Raw genomic sequence first — 13,495 nt, 5'->3', positions numbered from 1 at the left:
AAGAGATAACCGAGGCACGTGGAGACGACGATGTATCCCGAAGTTCACACCCTTGCGGATGCTAATCTCCGTTTGGAGCGGTGTGGAGGCACAATGCTCCCCAAGAAACCACTAGGGCTACCGTAATCTCCTCACGCCCTCGCACAATACAAAATGCCGTGATTCCACTAAGGGACCCTTGAGGGCGGTCACTGAACCCGTACAAATGGCAACCCTTGGGGGCGGTCACCAAACCCGTACACTTTGGCAACCCTTGGGGACGGTCACCGGTACCCGTCAAATTGCTCGGGGCGATCTCCACAACCTAATTGGAGACCCCGACGCTTGCCCGGAGCTTTACACCACAATGATTGAGCTCCGAACACCACCAACCGTCTAGGGCGCCCAAGCACCCAAAAGGAACAAACTCAAGGGTACCAAGCACCCAAGAGTAATAAGCTTCTCAACTTGTAACTTCCACGTATCACCGTGGAGAACTCAAACCGATGCACCAAATGCAATGGCAAGGGCACATGGAGTGCCCAAGTCCTTCTCTCTCAAATCCCACCGAAGCAACTAATGCTAGGGAGGAAAATGAGAGGAAGAACAAGAAGGAGAACACCAAGAACTCCAAGATCTAGATCCAAGGGGTTCCCCTCACATAGAGGAGAAAGTGATTGGTGGAAATGTGGATCTAGATCTCCTCTCTCTTTTCCCTCAAAAACTAGCAAGAATCCATGAAGGGATTGAGAGTTAACAAGCTCGAAGAAGGTCAACAATGGGGGAAGAACACGAGCTGAAAGGGCTGTTATGCTCACAGCCCGCACCGAGCGGTACTACCGCTCCAAGGAGCGGTACTACCGCTAGGGCGGTAGTAGCCCTTTGAAACACAACAGCGAGGAGGCAAAAAAGCCAGAAGAACCGTCGGAGTGGTAGTACCGCTTGACCTCACGGTACTACCGCTAGGGGTAGCGGTACTACTCCTAAGGGTAGCGGTACTACGGCTTGCGAGCGGTACTAAAAAATTACATCCGTGCCTACCACCGCTGGACTTGTGACGAGTTTTTGGTCCCGAGCGGAAGTAGCCACGGAAGTAGTCGCGGTAGTACCGCTCCCAAGAGCGGTACTAAAAAATTACATCCGCAGCAGCCCCTTTGAAGGACACCAAAACTGACACAACTTCTGCAAACGGACTCCGAATTCGACGAAACCAAGTTTGTTGGAAAGCTAGCGACAAGGGCTAACACAATCTTGATAGAAATACCAATAAGAAGCAAATGAGAAAAGGTCCATAAGAAAATGGTGAGAACCCTTCCTCGGATAAGACCGGTAAAACCTCCAACACCGAAAACATCATAGAAGACGCATGCGAACTCCGTTTTCGATGAACTCAAGCTTGTCATCAAGATGACCATAAGCTCTAAGACTCACAAAGAGAACCAAACAAGAACCAAGAAACATGATGCAAGGATGCAATGGTTTGAGCTCTCTACTAACGATACGATCAAGCTACCAACTTGAGAGCCCCCCTTGATAGTACGGCAAACGATCCTATAACCCGGTCTCCCAACTACCAGCATGAGACCGGTAAAATAGAAAAGCTATCAAGGGCAAACCTTTGCCTTGCACATGATCCACTTGAGCTAGATGATGACGATCTTATCCTCCTTAAGATGGACCACCTTTCTTGATTGCGTTGGGTCGATGGAGACTAGATGATTGCTCCCCCATACTCCACTATGGGTGAGCCACTCTTCGGCACATCTTCACAAGTCCATTGACACCACAATGGATGGCAAGCTTCAAGAACTTGATCTCTTCGTGATGCTCCACCTGAACTTGCACACGGTAATCTTGATGACGATCACCACTTGATGTCATCCTTTCCATGGGTTGTATGATATCTTCCTCTTGACGCAAGCCCATGGACACGTACCTAACCACACATAGAACTTTCACATAGGCCATGGGTTAGTACACAAAGTGCAATGGACAATGCTTACCATACCATGGGATCACTTGATCCCTCTCGGTACATCTTTTACGCTTTGTGAGTTGATCAACTTGATTCACTCTTGACTTAGTCTTGATCAACCTTGAATCTTTCCAACTCTCTTCGTTTGGATGATGTCTTGAAGGTAAACATGAATGATCACACAATCTTCTTCTTCAAGACATGCTTGCAATAAGCTCAACACTCACATGACCCATCTTTGGATAATTCTTTAATAGCACCTTGGTCAACACATAAACTCCTTGAAACCAACACATGGACTTAAAGAAAAGCCTATGGACAAATCCTTCAAATATAACTCAATGCAACCATTAGTCCATAGAGAGTGTCATCAATTACCAAAACCACACATGGGGGCACTGCATGTCCTTTCAAGGAGGAACCCTAATACAAGAGGGATAGAAAGAGATTTATAGAAACGCGGCCTATAGCCTTACAACTTGGAGGAAAAAGAAGGAAAAAAGCAAAATAGAGTAGTTGGCTCTCAGAAGGCTTGCCCGAAAAGCCAATAGCGACGCGCGATGAGGTCGCGGCTGTCAGGTGCAGATCGGACGCCATCCAGATATTCATAACTTGCGAGGCAATACGAAGACAAGTGGATCGTCAAATCGTAGGTGGACGACAGGCTGAGCTTTCTGCCAATGGTTGTGTCATTCAAACTTAACTGGATTGACAATGTAAATTCTTCGGAGAACACATACTTGCGTCCTGACAACTCCCCCAATTCAGACCAAACTTGTCCTCAGGGCTGAGAATTAGGGAATACTTTCTGAATAAATGTTGCATCTTCCGAAGTAGCTTCTTCAGTGGGTAAGTTGCTCCATTTTATCAGCCATCTAACAACAGGTATGTTGATGTTGCCTTGAGCTCTAGTAATGAGTTTGCGCTCAAGTAGGAGTTCAGGTTCCGTAAGAATAGCGCCATCAGGGTTTTGCAAGGGCAACTCCGGATTAGGAATAGCCTCAGGTACAACATGCTTTTTAACTGACTGATGTGAAAAGTGTCATGAAGCTTGCAGTCATCACAGAGTAGAAGTTTGTAATTAAGGGACATTTCCCGCCCTCTGAAAAATCCTAAAAGGGCCATAAAGTATGGAGTGTAGTTTCAAACACTTGTGTATACTGAATGTTGTATGCCTGTAAGGCTGCATTTTGAGGTATACCATGTCACCAACAGCTAAAGTCCTCTCAGTTCTTTTCTTATCAGCATAGTGCTTCATTATGGCATGTGCTCTTTGTAAGTTCTCTTTGATATGGATTGATGTTTGTTCTGCCATCATGACAGAAGGAAAATCAGTAGTTTGGTCCATAGGGTAGAGAGCAGCTTCAGCCAGAAGAGTAGGAGGCACATTGTACAAAACTTGGAAAGGAGTGATTTGAGGGATATATGGTAACTTGTGTTATACCACCACACAACCAAGGACAACCAGTGCAAGCATTTCTTGGGTTGGATGAAAGCCATGAGCCAATAATTTTCCAAGCATTGATTTACCCTTTTAGTTAGGCCATCAGACTGTGGGTGATATGAAGTATTCATGTAAACCTTAATGCACAATTTCTTGAAGAGATCTTTCCACAAGCGACTTGTGAATATCATGTCTCTGTCGGTAACAATCATAGAAGGGAGGCCATGCAATCTGAAGATGTTGCCAGTAAAAGCCCTAGCAACTGTGCTGACAGTAATAAGGTGTTTCATAAGAATGAAATGGTTGTATTTAGTGAATTTGTCCACACCTATCAAGATCATGTCCTTATTATTGGAAGGGGGAAGACCTTCCACAAAATCAATAATGATGTGTCACCAAGAAAAAATTAGGGACATGAAGAGGTTGCAGTAACCCACGGTACTTGCAGTGCTCAACTTTATTAGAGCATTGCTTGATGTAGTCCACAATAAATAGTTTTGTTCCTGGCCAAAGGAACATAAGTTCGACTCTCTGATATGTAGCTCTATGACCAGAGTGACCACCCAATTCAGAATTATGTAATGTAGATAATAGTTTAGTTCTCAGAGTGTTGTCGGTTCCAATGACAACTCTATTTTTGCACCTGATTATTCCTTGTTGCAAAGTGTGATTAGGAACATAATCGGGATTTGTGGACAACTGACTCAGTGTAACACCATGAATTTTGCCTCATGATAACTTAGAGCCAATGGTGTTGTTTGGATCCTTAATTGTGCCTGAGTTTGAATTTTTGCTTCTTAAATAAAAAATTTCCTTTCTCTTGTTTGAATTTGAGTTGGATATTTTGCTTGTTAAAAGTGCTCTAGGACTTAGGAAAAATCATATGACCATTCTACTCCAGTACTAAATTCCAAATTTCTACCAGTGATCATGAAATGGGAATAGGTTACAAAAATAATTATGTTACAAAATATTTTGGCCAAAAGCTATTTTCCAAATTTAGGTTTTAAAAAACCCTTAAGTCATGGCTTGAATTACAAGTCATTGATTTCAGTGGAACAAAAACTTTTCAAGGATATTTATGGAACCTACAAGTTATAGGACATCCCAGAACCACAAAAGTATTATTTGGAAAGTATAAAAGTATTTATTTTATCAGCCTTTTCTTAAGGCCAGAATGGTCTTTAATAAGAAAAATTCTATTTTTATGTTTCAAAAATATTTAAGAAAATTTAGGGAAGCTCGGGAGAAATAGAGTTTTCATAATATGAGTTTAAACCCATGGTCATGACTAAAATCTCTTTAGATCTACAGAAATTTAGCTATGCCCATTTTTAGGGTTTGACAACTTTACATTTTTTCGATAAGGGGATATATTAATATCGTGAAGATATCAATTACACCAGTCTCTACACCAACAAGATGTCCAAATACACACAACCAAAAAATAGAGAGAAAAGAAAACAAAGACCCCTCACGGAGATTGAAACTCGCAACGGCAGCACTCTAACCACCACCAAAGACAACACACGGGCCACAAAAAAGATTCTCCAAAAGCAATGCCTCCAAGCAGGAAACAATGCACAAGCATTGTCGTCGCCCGATCGAAGATATTGGGTTTTCACCTGGAGAGAGTCCGAGTTCACAAAAACAGTGCCTACAACAAGACCATTGCTAGGTATAACCAATAAAGTATGGACCTTGGGCTTTCATCTTGGAAATCAAGGCTCGGCACTTGAGGAGCACCACCAAAAATGTAGTCCACCTGTGTTGCCACCCCTCTTGGCAAGGCTGCATCTAATGAGGACATCAATACTACAGTTACACCCACAATCCCGACAGCTACATATACTGGACCAATTACTAGAGCTCGCGCACGCCAATTAAATTATCATGTACTTTCATTTCTTGGTAACGATTCTAATGTTCATGAGAATATGATGCTGCCTAAATTGGATACATTTGTTTTGCTTACAAATGAAGGTCCTAGCTTGGACAAGAAGGATGAACATTGGAGCAACATCAAGCATGGAGATGATGGCATGCGCAAGGGGAACAAGAACGGAGTTTCAGGTGATGATTTCAGGGCTTTGAAGCCACCATAATGAGTGCATGAAGGCTGGGACGAAATATACATGCTACTTCATAAATTTCATCCAGAGACTATTATAGGTGCTGCACCACCTTATTATTGGGTCAGGCCCATGTAATTTTGAAATACTTCAGTATAGGCTGTTTTTAGAGTCCGTATGTGTGGGGAAACAGATTTAGGGTTGGTTTCGGACCCCTCCTCCAAGGGGTCATGAAGTCCCCCTATTCCTCCATATATACAACCCTTAGGGCGTCGTTTAGATTTTGAGTTTTGTTTAGATTAAAGTTCGCATAGCTACAACTCGCATACTTCGTTTGTGTTCAACGACCAGACCAAGACGTCACAGAACCCCACTTTATTAATAAAGCTTTTTTCTTATATTCGCAATTTCCAGATTGCAGTCTCAGTTTCTTGCTTGTTCTTTGTTTGCTCGCAAAAAATAGACCCTCGCGGTCAGGTTGATCATGCTCTAGCCTGGTCAATAAGCCCTCAGAAGTTGGTTTAGCGATTGCTAAGGCGCAACATCGACGCACGTTCGTAGTCGGATTGTCAAAGTCGACTCCCATAGAAAGCGATAGCTATCTCATCGAAACATCAGGATGCCTTCTCCTCTATCAAGTGGTATCAGATTTCCAGGTTGCTTGGTGACATTTTCTAGTTTTTCGTAGTTTAGATTGCATCTGTTCTTCATACCTAGAGTCCACAAAAAGCCAAAAAAATAGGGTTAGTTCATCATATCTGAAACAGTCTGAGCCATTGCATAATTTTTTCAGTATTTTGCTTTGTTGAATTTGTAGTTGCATCGTCGTGTTAGGTTGTTGGTCTTAGCGTCTAGTCCTTTAGAGTTTTGAGTTCCGTTTCACAAGTTGTGACGTCGCTGCCGCACCATCGTCAGCACTGATGCCATATACCACCACCGCTTATCCGCCATCAATCCGAGTCCATATAGCACCGCCGCCTCTGAGTCCTTATACCACCGCCAATCCGAGTCCATATACCACCATCAATCTGAGTCCATATACTACCACCAATCTGAGTCCATATACCACCTCCGCATCTAAGTCCATATACCACCACCAATCCGAGTCCATCACATATTCGGATTGCTATCCATCTGTAGTCATAGTCGTGTTGCCTTGTCTGAGTAGGTTTCGATTTTCATCAATCTTTCTCCGTCCGTAGAAGAGGGGTGATTTCCAAAAAAGAGTCTGGAGACCTCCGGACAGTTTTTAGGCCAAAACTTTGGCGGGTGAAAATATTTTTTCCCTATCCTATTTTTAGGCTTTTCTGAGTGTTTTGAGACACTTGCCATCATACTGATTTTTGTTGCACTTTTTGGTCATCGCTGCTCTGTTTTCCCCAAAAAAATCAACAAAAAATTTCGTGCCTATCCCGTTTATACGACTTGGGAAGAGTTTTGAGACACTTGCCATTATGGCGATTTTCTGAAAGAAAAAAAAGAGCGCAAAAAAAAGAGCGCCAAAAAAAGAGAAAAATTCAGAGTGTGCTTTTGCCTTGTTTACGTGCAACGCTATGATTTTGTTAGTGTTCTAGGCTCGCGTCTCTAGCACGGTCTAGTCTAGGACCAACACAGTACCGTTGTTGAATGTTTATTCAAGTTTGCATCCCTGAATTGATTATTGCCGATATTTTTGCTACCATATCATAAGCCTTCCCAGGTCCACATACATCTACATCGTGCATTTGACACCACCTGGCAATCGCTCTATTCAAACTTTGAGAGTTTTGACAAAAACGGTTGCCATCACCACCTGCTGCTTGGTAAGAACTGGTAAGGATTTGAGATTCATTTGACGGATTTGTGACTCACCACCACACCACCACTTATTAGTAGTCTGTAGGTGTTGGGGAACGTAGTAATTTCAAAAAAATTCCTACGCACACACGGGATCATGGTGATGCATAGCAACGAGAGGGGAGAGTGTGTCCACGTACCCTCGTAGAGAGAAAGTGGAAGCGTTAGCACAACGCGGTTGATGTAGTCGTACGTCTTCACGATCCGATCGATCAAGTACCGAACGCATGGCACCTCCGAGTTCTGCACACGTTCAACTCGATGATGTCCCTCGAACTCCGATCCAGCTGAGCTTTGAGGGAGAGTTCCGTCAGCACGACGACGTGGTGACGATGATGATGTTCTACCGACGCAGGGCTTCGCCTAAGCACCGCTATGGTATTATCGAGGTGGACTATGGTGGAGAGGGGCACCGCACACGGCTAAAAGATCCAAGAGATCAATTGTTGTCCCTATGGGGTGCCCCTCTCCTCCGTATATAAAGGGGGGAGGAGGAGAGGGCCGGCCTAGGGGAGAGGTGCGCCCAAGGGGGGGCAATCCTACTCCAAGTAGGTTTGGCACCTCCCCTTTCCTATTCCAAGTAGGAGAAGGGGGAAGGAGGAGGTGGAGAGAAGGAAGGAGAAGGGGGGCCACCGCCCCCTTCCCTTTCCCAATTCGGATTGGGGCAAGGGGGGCCGCGCGCCACCTCCTGGCCTCCCTCTCTCCTTTCCACTAAGGCCCATAAGGCCCAATTGCTTCCCTGGGGAGGGGGGGGGTTCCGGTAACCCCCGGTACTCAGATAAATGTCCAAAACCTCCCGGAACCATTCCGGTGTCCAAACATAGTCATCCAATATATCGATCTTTACGTCTCGACCATTTCAAGACACCTCGTCAGGTCCGTGATCACATCCGAGACTCCGAACTACCTTCGGTACATCAAAACACATAAACTCACAATATAACCGTCATCGAACTTTAAGCGTGCGGACCCTACGGGTTCGAGAACTATGTAGACATGACCGAGACACGTCTCCGGTCAATAACCAATAGCGGAACCTGGATGCTCATATTGGCTCCCACATATTCTACGAAGATCTTTATCGGTCAAACCACATAACAACATACGTTGTTCCCTTTGTCATCGGTATGTTACTTGCCTGAGATTCGATCGTCGATATCTCAATACCTAGTTCATTCTCGTTACCGGCAAGTCTCTTTACTCATTCCGTAATACATCATCCCGCAACTAACTCATTAGCTGCAATGCTTGCAAGGCTTAAGTGATGTGCATTACCGAGTGGACCCAGAGATACCTCTCCGACAATCGGAGTGACAAATCCTAATCTCGAAATACGCCAACCCAACAAGTACCTTCAGAGACACCTGTAGAGCACCTTTATAATCACCCAGTTATGTTGTGACGTTTGGTAACACACAAAGTGTTCCTCCGGTAAACGGGAGTTGCATAATCTCATAGTCATAGGAACATGTATAAGTCATGAAGAAAGCAATAGCAACATACTAAACGATCAAGTGGTAAGCTAACGGAATGGGTCAAGTCAATCACATCATTCTCCTAATGATGTGATCCCGTTAATCAAATGACAACTCTTTGTCTATGGCTAGGAAACATAACCATCTTTGATCAACGAGCTAGTCAAGTAGAGGCATACTAGTGACACTCTGTTTGTCTATGTATTCACACATGTATCATGTTTCCAGTTAATACAATTCTAGCATGAATAAGAAACATTTATCATGATATAAGGAAATAAATAATAACTTTATTATTGCCTCTAGGGCATATTTCCTTCAGTCTCCCACTTGCACTAGAGTCAATAATCTAGATTACACAGTGATGATTCTAACACCCATGGAGCCTTGCTGTTGATCATGTTTTGCTCGTGGAAGAGGCTTAGTCAACGAGTCTGCAACATTCAGATCCGTATGTATCTTGCAAATCTCTATGTCTCCCACCTGGACTTGATCCCGGATGGAGTTGAAGCGTCTCTTGATGTGCTTGGTTCTTTTGTGAAATCTGGATTCCTTTGCCGAAGCAATTGCACCAGTATTGTCACAAAAGATTTTCATTGGACCCGATGCACTATGTATGACACCTTGATCGGATATGAACTCCTTCATCCAGACTCCTTCATTTGCTGCTTCCGAAGCAGCTATGTACTCCACTTCACATGCAGATCCCGCTACGACGCTTTGTTTAGAACTGCACCAACTGACAGCTTCATCGTTTAATAAAAACACGTATCCGGTTTGCGATTTAGAATCATCCGGATCAGTGTCAAAGCTTGCATCGACGTAACCACCTACGACGAGCTCTTTGTCACCTCCATAAACGAGAAACATATCCTTAGTACTTTTCAGGTATTTCAGGATGTTCTTGACCGCTGTCCAGTGATCCACTCCTGGATTACTTTGGTAACTCCCTGCTAAACTAATAGCAAGGCACACATCAGGTATGGTACACAGCATTGCATACATGATAGAGCCTACGGCTGAAGCATAGGGAACATCTTTCATTTTCTCTCTATCTTCTGTAGTGGTCGGGCATTGAGTCTTACTCAACTTCACACCTTGTAACACAGGCAACAACCCTTTCTTTGCTTGATCCATTTTGAACTTCTTCAAAACTTTGTCAAGGTATGTGCTTTGTGAAAGTACAATTAAGCGTCTCGATCAATCTCTATAGATCTTGATACCCAATATATAAGCAGCTTCACCGAGGTCCTTCATTGAAAAACTCTTATTCAAATATCCTTTTATGCTATCCAGAAATTCTATATCATTTCCAATCAACAATATGTCATCCACATATAATATCAGAAATGCTACAGAGCTCCCACTCACTTTCTTGTAAATACAGGCTTCTCCAAAAGTCTGTATAAAACCATATGCTTTTATCACACTATCAAAACGTTTATTCCAACTCCGAGAGGCTTGCACCAGTCCATAAATGGATCGCTGGAGCTTGCATACTTTGTTAGCACCCTTTGGATCGACAAAACCTTCTGGTTGCATCATATACAACTCTTCTTCCAGAAATCCATTCAGGAATGCAGTTTTGACATCCATTTGCCAAATTTCATAATCATAAAATGCGGCAATTGCTAACATGATTCGGGCAGACTTAACCTTCGCTATGGGTGAGAAAGTCTCATCGTAGTCAATCCCTTGAACTTGTCGAAAACCTTTTGCAACAATTCGAGCTTTATAGACAGTGACATTACCGTCAGCGTCAGTCTTCTTCTTGAAGATCCATTTATTTTTGATGGCTTGCCGATCATCGGGCAAGTCAACCAAAGTCCATACTTTGTTCTCATACATGGATCCCATCTCAGATTTCATGGCCTCAAGCCATTTTGCGGAATCTGGGCTCACCATCGCTTCTTCATAGTTCGTAGATTCGTCATGGTCTAGTAACATAACCTCCAGAACAGGATTACCGTACCACTCTGGTGCGGATCTTACTCTGGTTGACCTACGAGGTTCAGTAACAACTTGATCTGAAGTTTCATGATCATCATCATTAACTTCCTCACTAATTGGTGTAGACGTCACAGGAACCGGTTTCTGTGATGAACTATTTTCCAATAAGGGAGCAGGTACTGTTACCTCATCAAGTTCTACTTTCCTCCCACTCACTTCTTTCGAGAGAAACTCCTTCTCTAGAAAGGATCCATTCTTAGCAACAAATGTCTTGCCTTCGGATCTGTGATAGAAGGTGTACCCAACAGTTTCCTTTGGGTATCCTATGAAGACACATTTCTCCGATTTGGGTTCGAGCTTATCAGGTTGAAGCTTTTTCACATAAGCATCGCAGCCCCAAACTTTAAGAAACGACAACTTTGGTTTCTTGCCAAACCACAGTTCATAAGGCGTCGTCTCAACGGATTTTGATGGTGCCCTATTTAACGTGAATGCATCCATCTCTAAAGCATAACCACAAAACGATAGCGGTAAATCAGTAAGAGACATCATAGATCACACCATATCTAGTAAAGTACGATTACGACGTTCAGACACACCATTACGCTGTGGTGTTCCGGGTGGCGTGAGTTGCGAAACTATTCCGCATTGTTTCTGAAAGATCTTGGAAGTAGCCTAGAGGGGGGGGGTGAATAGGCACTTTAAAATAATTACGGTTGAGGCTTGAACAAATGCGGAATAAACCTAGCGGTTAATTTGTCAAGCACAAAACCTATAACAACTAGGCTCACCTATGTGCACCAACAACGTATACTAAGCAAGAAAAAATACTTAGGTGATAGCAAGATATATGACAAGAAACAATATGGCTATCACAAAGTAAAGTGCATAAGTAAAGGGCTCGGGTAAGGGATAACCGAGGCACGCGGAGACGACGATGTATCCCGAAGTTCACACCCTCGCAGATGCTAATCTCCGTTTGGAGCGGTGTGGAGGCACAATGCTCCCCAAGAAGCCACTAGGGCCACTGTAATCTCCTCATGCCCTCGCACAATGCAAGATGCCGTGATTCCACTAAGGGACCCTTGAGGGTGGTCACCGAACCCGTACAAATGGGAACCCTTGGGGGCGGTCACCGAACCCGTACACTTTGGCAACCCTTGGGGGTGGTCACCGGAACCCGTCAAATTGCTCGGGGCGATCTCCACAACCTAATTGGAGATCACGACGCTTGCCCGGAGCTTTACACCACAATGATTGAGCTCCGAACACCACCAACCGTCTAGGGCGCCCAAGCGCCCAAGAGGAACAAGCTCAAGGGTACCAAGCACCCAAGAGTAATAAGCTTCTCAACTTGTAACTTCCACGTATCACCGTGGAGAACTCAAACCGATGCACCAAATGCAATGGCAAAGGCACACGGAGTGCCCAAGTCCTTCTCTCTCAAATCCCACCGAAGCAACTAATGCTAGGGAGGAAAATGAGAGGAAGAACAAGAAGGAGAACACCAAGAACTCCAAGATCTAGATCCAAGGGGTTCCCCTCACATAGAGGAGAAAGTGATTGGTGGAAATGTGGATCTAGATCTCCTCTCTCTTTTCCCTCAAAAACTAGCAAGAATCCATGGAGGGATTGAGAGTTAGCAAGATCGAAGAAGGTCAACAATGGGGGAAGAACACGAGCTCAAATGATAAGGTTCATTGGGGAAGAAGACCCCCTTTTATAGGTGGGAAAAAATCCAACCGTTATGGTCACAGCCCGCACCGAGCGGTACTACCGCTCCAAGGAGCGGTACTACCGCTAGGGCGGTAGTAGACCTTTGAAACACAACAGCGAGGAGGCAAAAAAGCCAGAAGAACAGTCGGAGCGGTAGTACCGCTTGACCTCACGGTACTACCGCTAGGGGTAGCGGTACTACTGCTAAGGGTAGCGGTACTACTTCTTGCGAGCGGTACTAAAAAATTACATCCGTGCCTACCACCGCTGGACTTGTGACGAGTTTTTGGTCCCGAGCGGAAGTAGCGACGGAAGTAGCCGCGGTAGTACTGCTCCAAGCGGTAGTACCGCTCCCAAGAGCGGTAGTAAAAAATTACATCCGCTCCTGTCCACGGTAGTACCGCTGCAGCCTTTTCAGAACACCAAAACTGACACAACTTCTGCAAACGGACTCTAAATTTGACGAAACCAAGTTTGTTGGAAAGCTAGCGACAAGGGCTAACAAAAACGTGATAGAAATACCAATAAGAAGCAAATGAGAAAAGGCACAAAAGAAAATGGTGAGAACCCTTCCTCGGATAATACCGGTAAAACTTCCAACATTGAAAACATCATAGAAGACGCATGCAAACTCCGTTTTGGATGAACTCAAGCTTGTCATCAAGATGACCATAAGCTCTAAGACTCACAAAGAGAACCAAACAAGAACCAAGAAGCATGATGCAATGGTTTGAGCTCTCGACGAACGATACGATCAAGCTACTCACTTGAGAGCCCCCCTTGATAGTACGGCTATCGATCCTATAACCCGGTCTCCCAACTACCACCATGAGACCGGTAAAATAGAAAAACTATCAAGGGCAAACCTTTGTCTTGCACATGGTCCACTTGAGCTAGATGATGACGATCTTGACTCCCTCAAGTTGGACCACCTTTCTTGATTGTGTTGTCTCGATCAAGACTAGATGATTACTCCCCCATAGTCCACTATGGGTGAGCCACTCTTCGGCACATCTTCACAAGTCCATTGTCACCACAATGGACGGCA

Source organism: Aegilops tauschii, chromosome 4, assembly GCF_002575655.3.
Source record: "Aegilops tauschii subsp. strangulata cultivar AL8/78 chromosome 4, Aet v6.0, whole genome shotgun sequence".
NCBI classification, from domain to species: domain Eukaryota; kingdom Viridiplantae; phylum Streptophyta; class Magnoliopsida; order Poales; family Poaceae; genus Aegilops; species Aegilops tauschii.
This window is presented reverse-complemented; position numbering follows the sequence as displayed.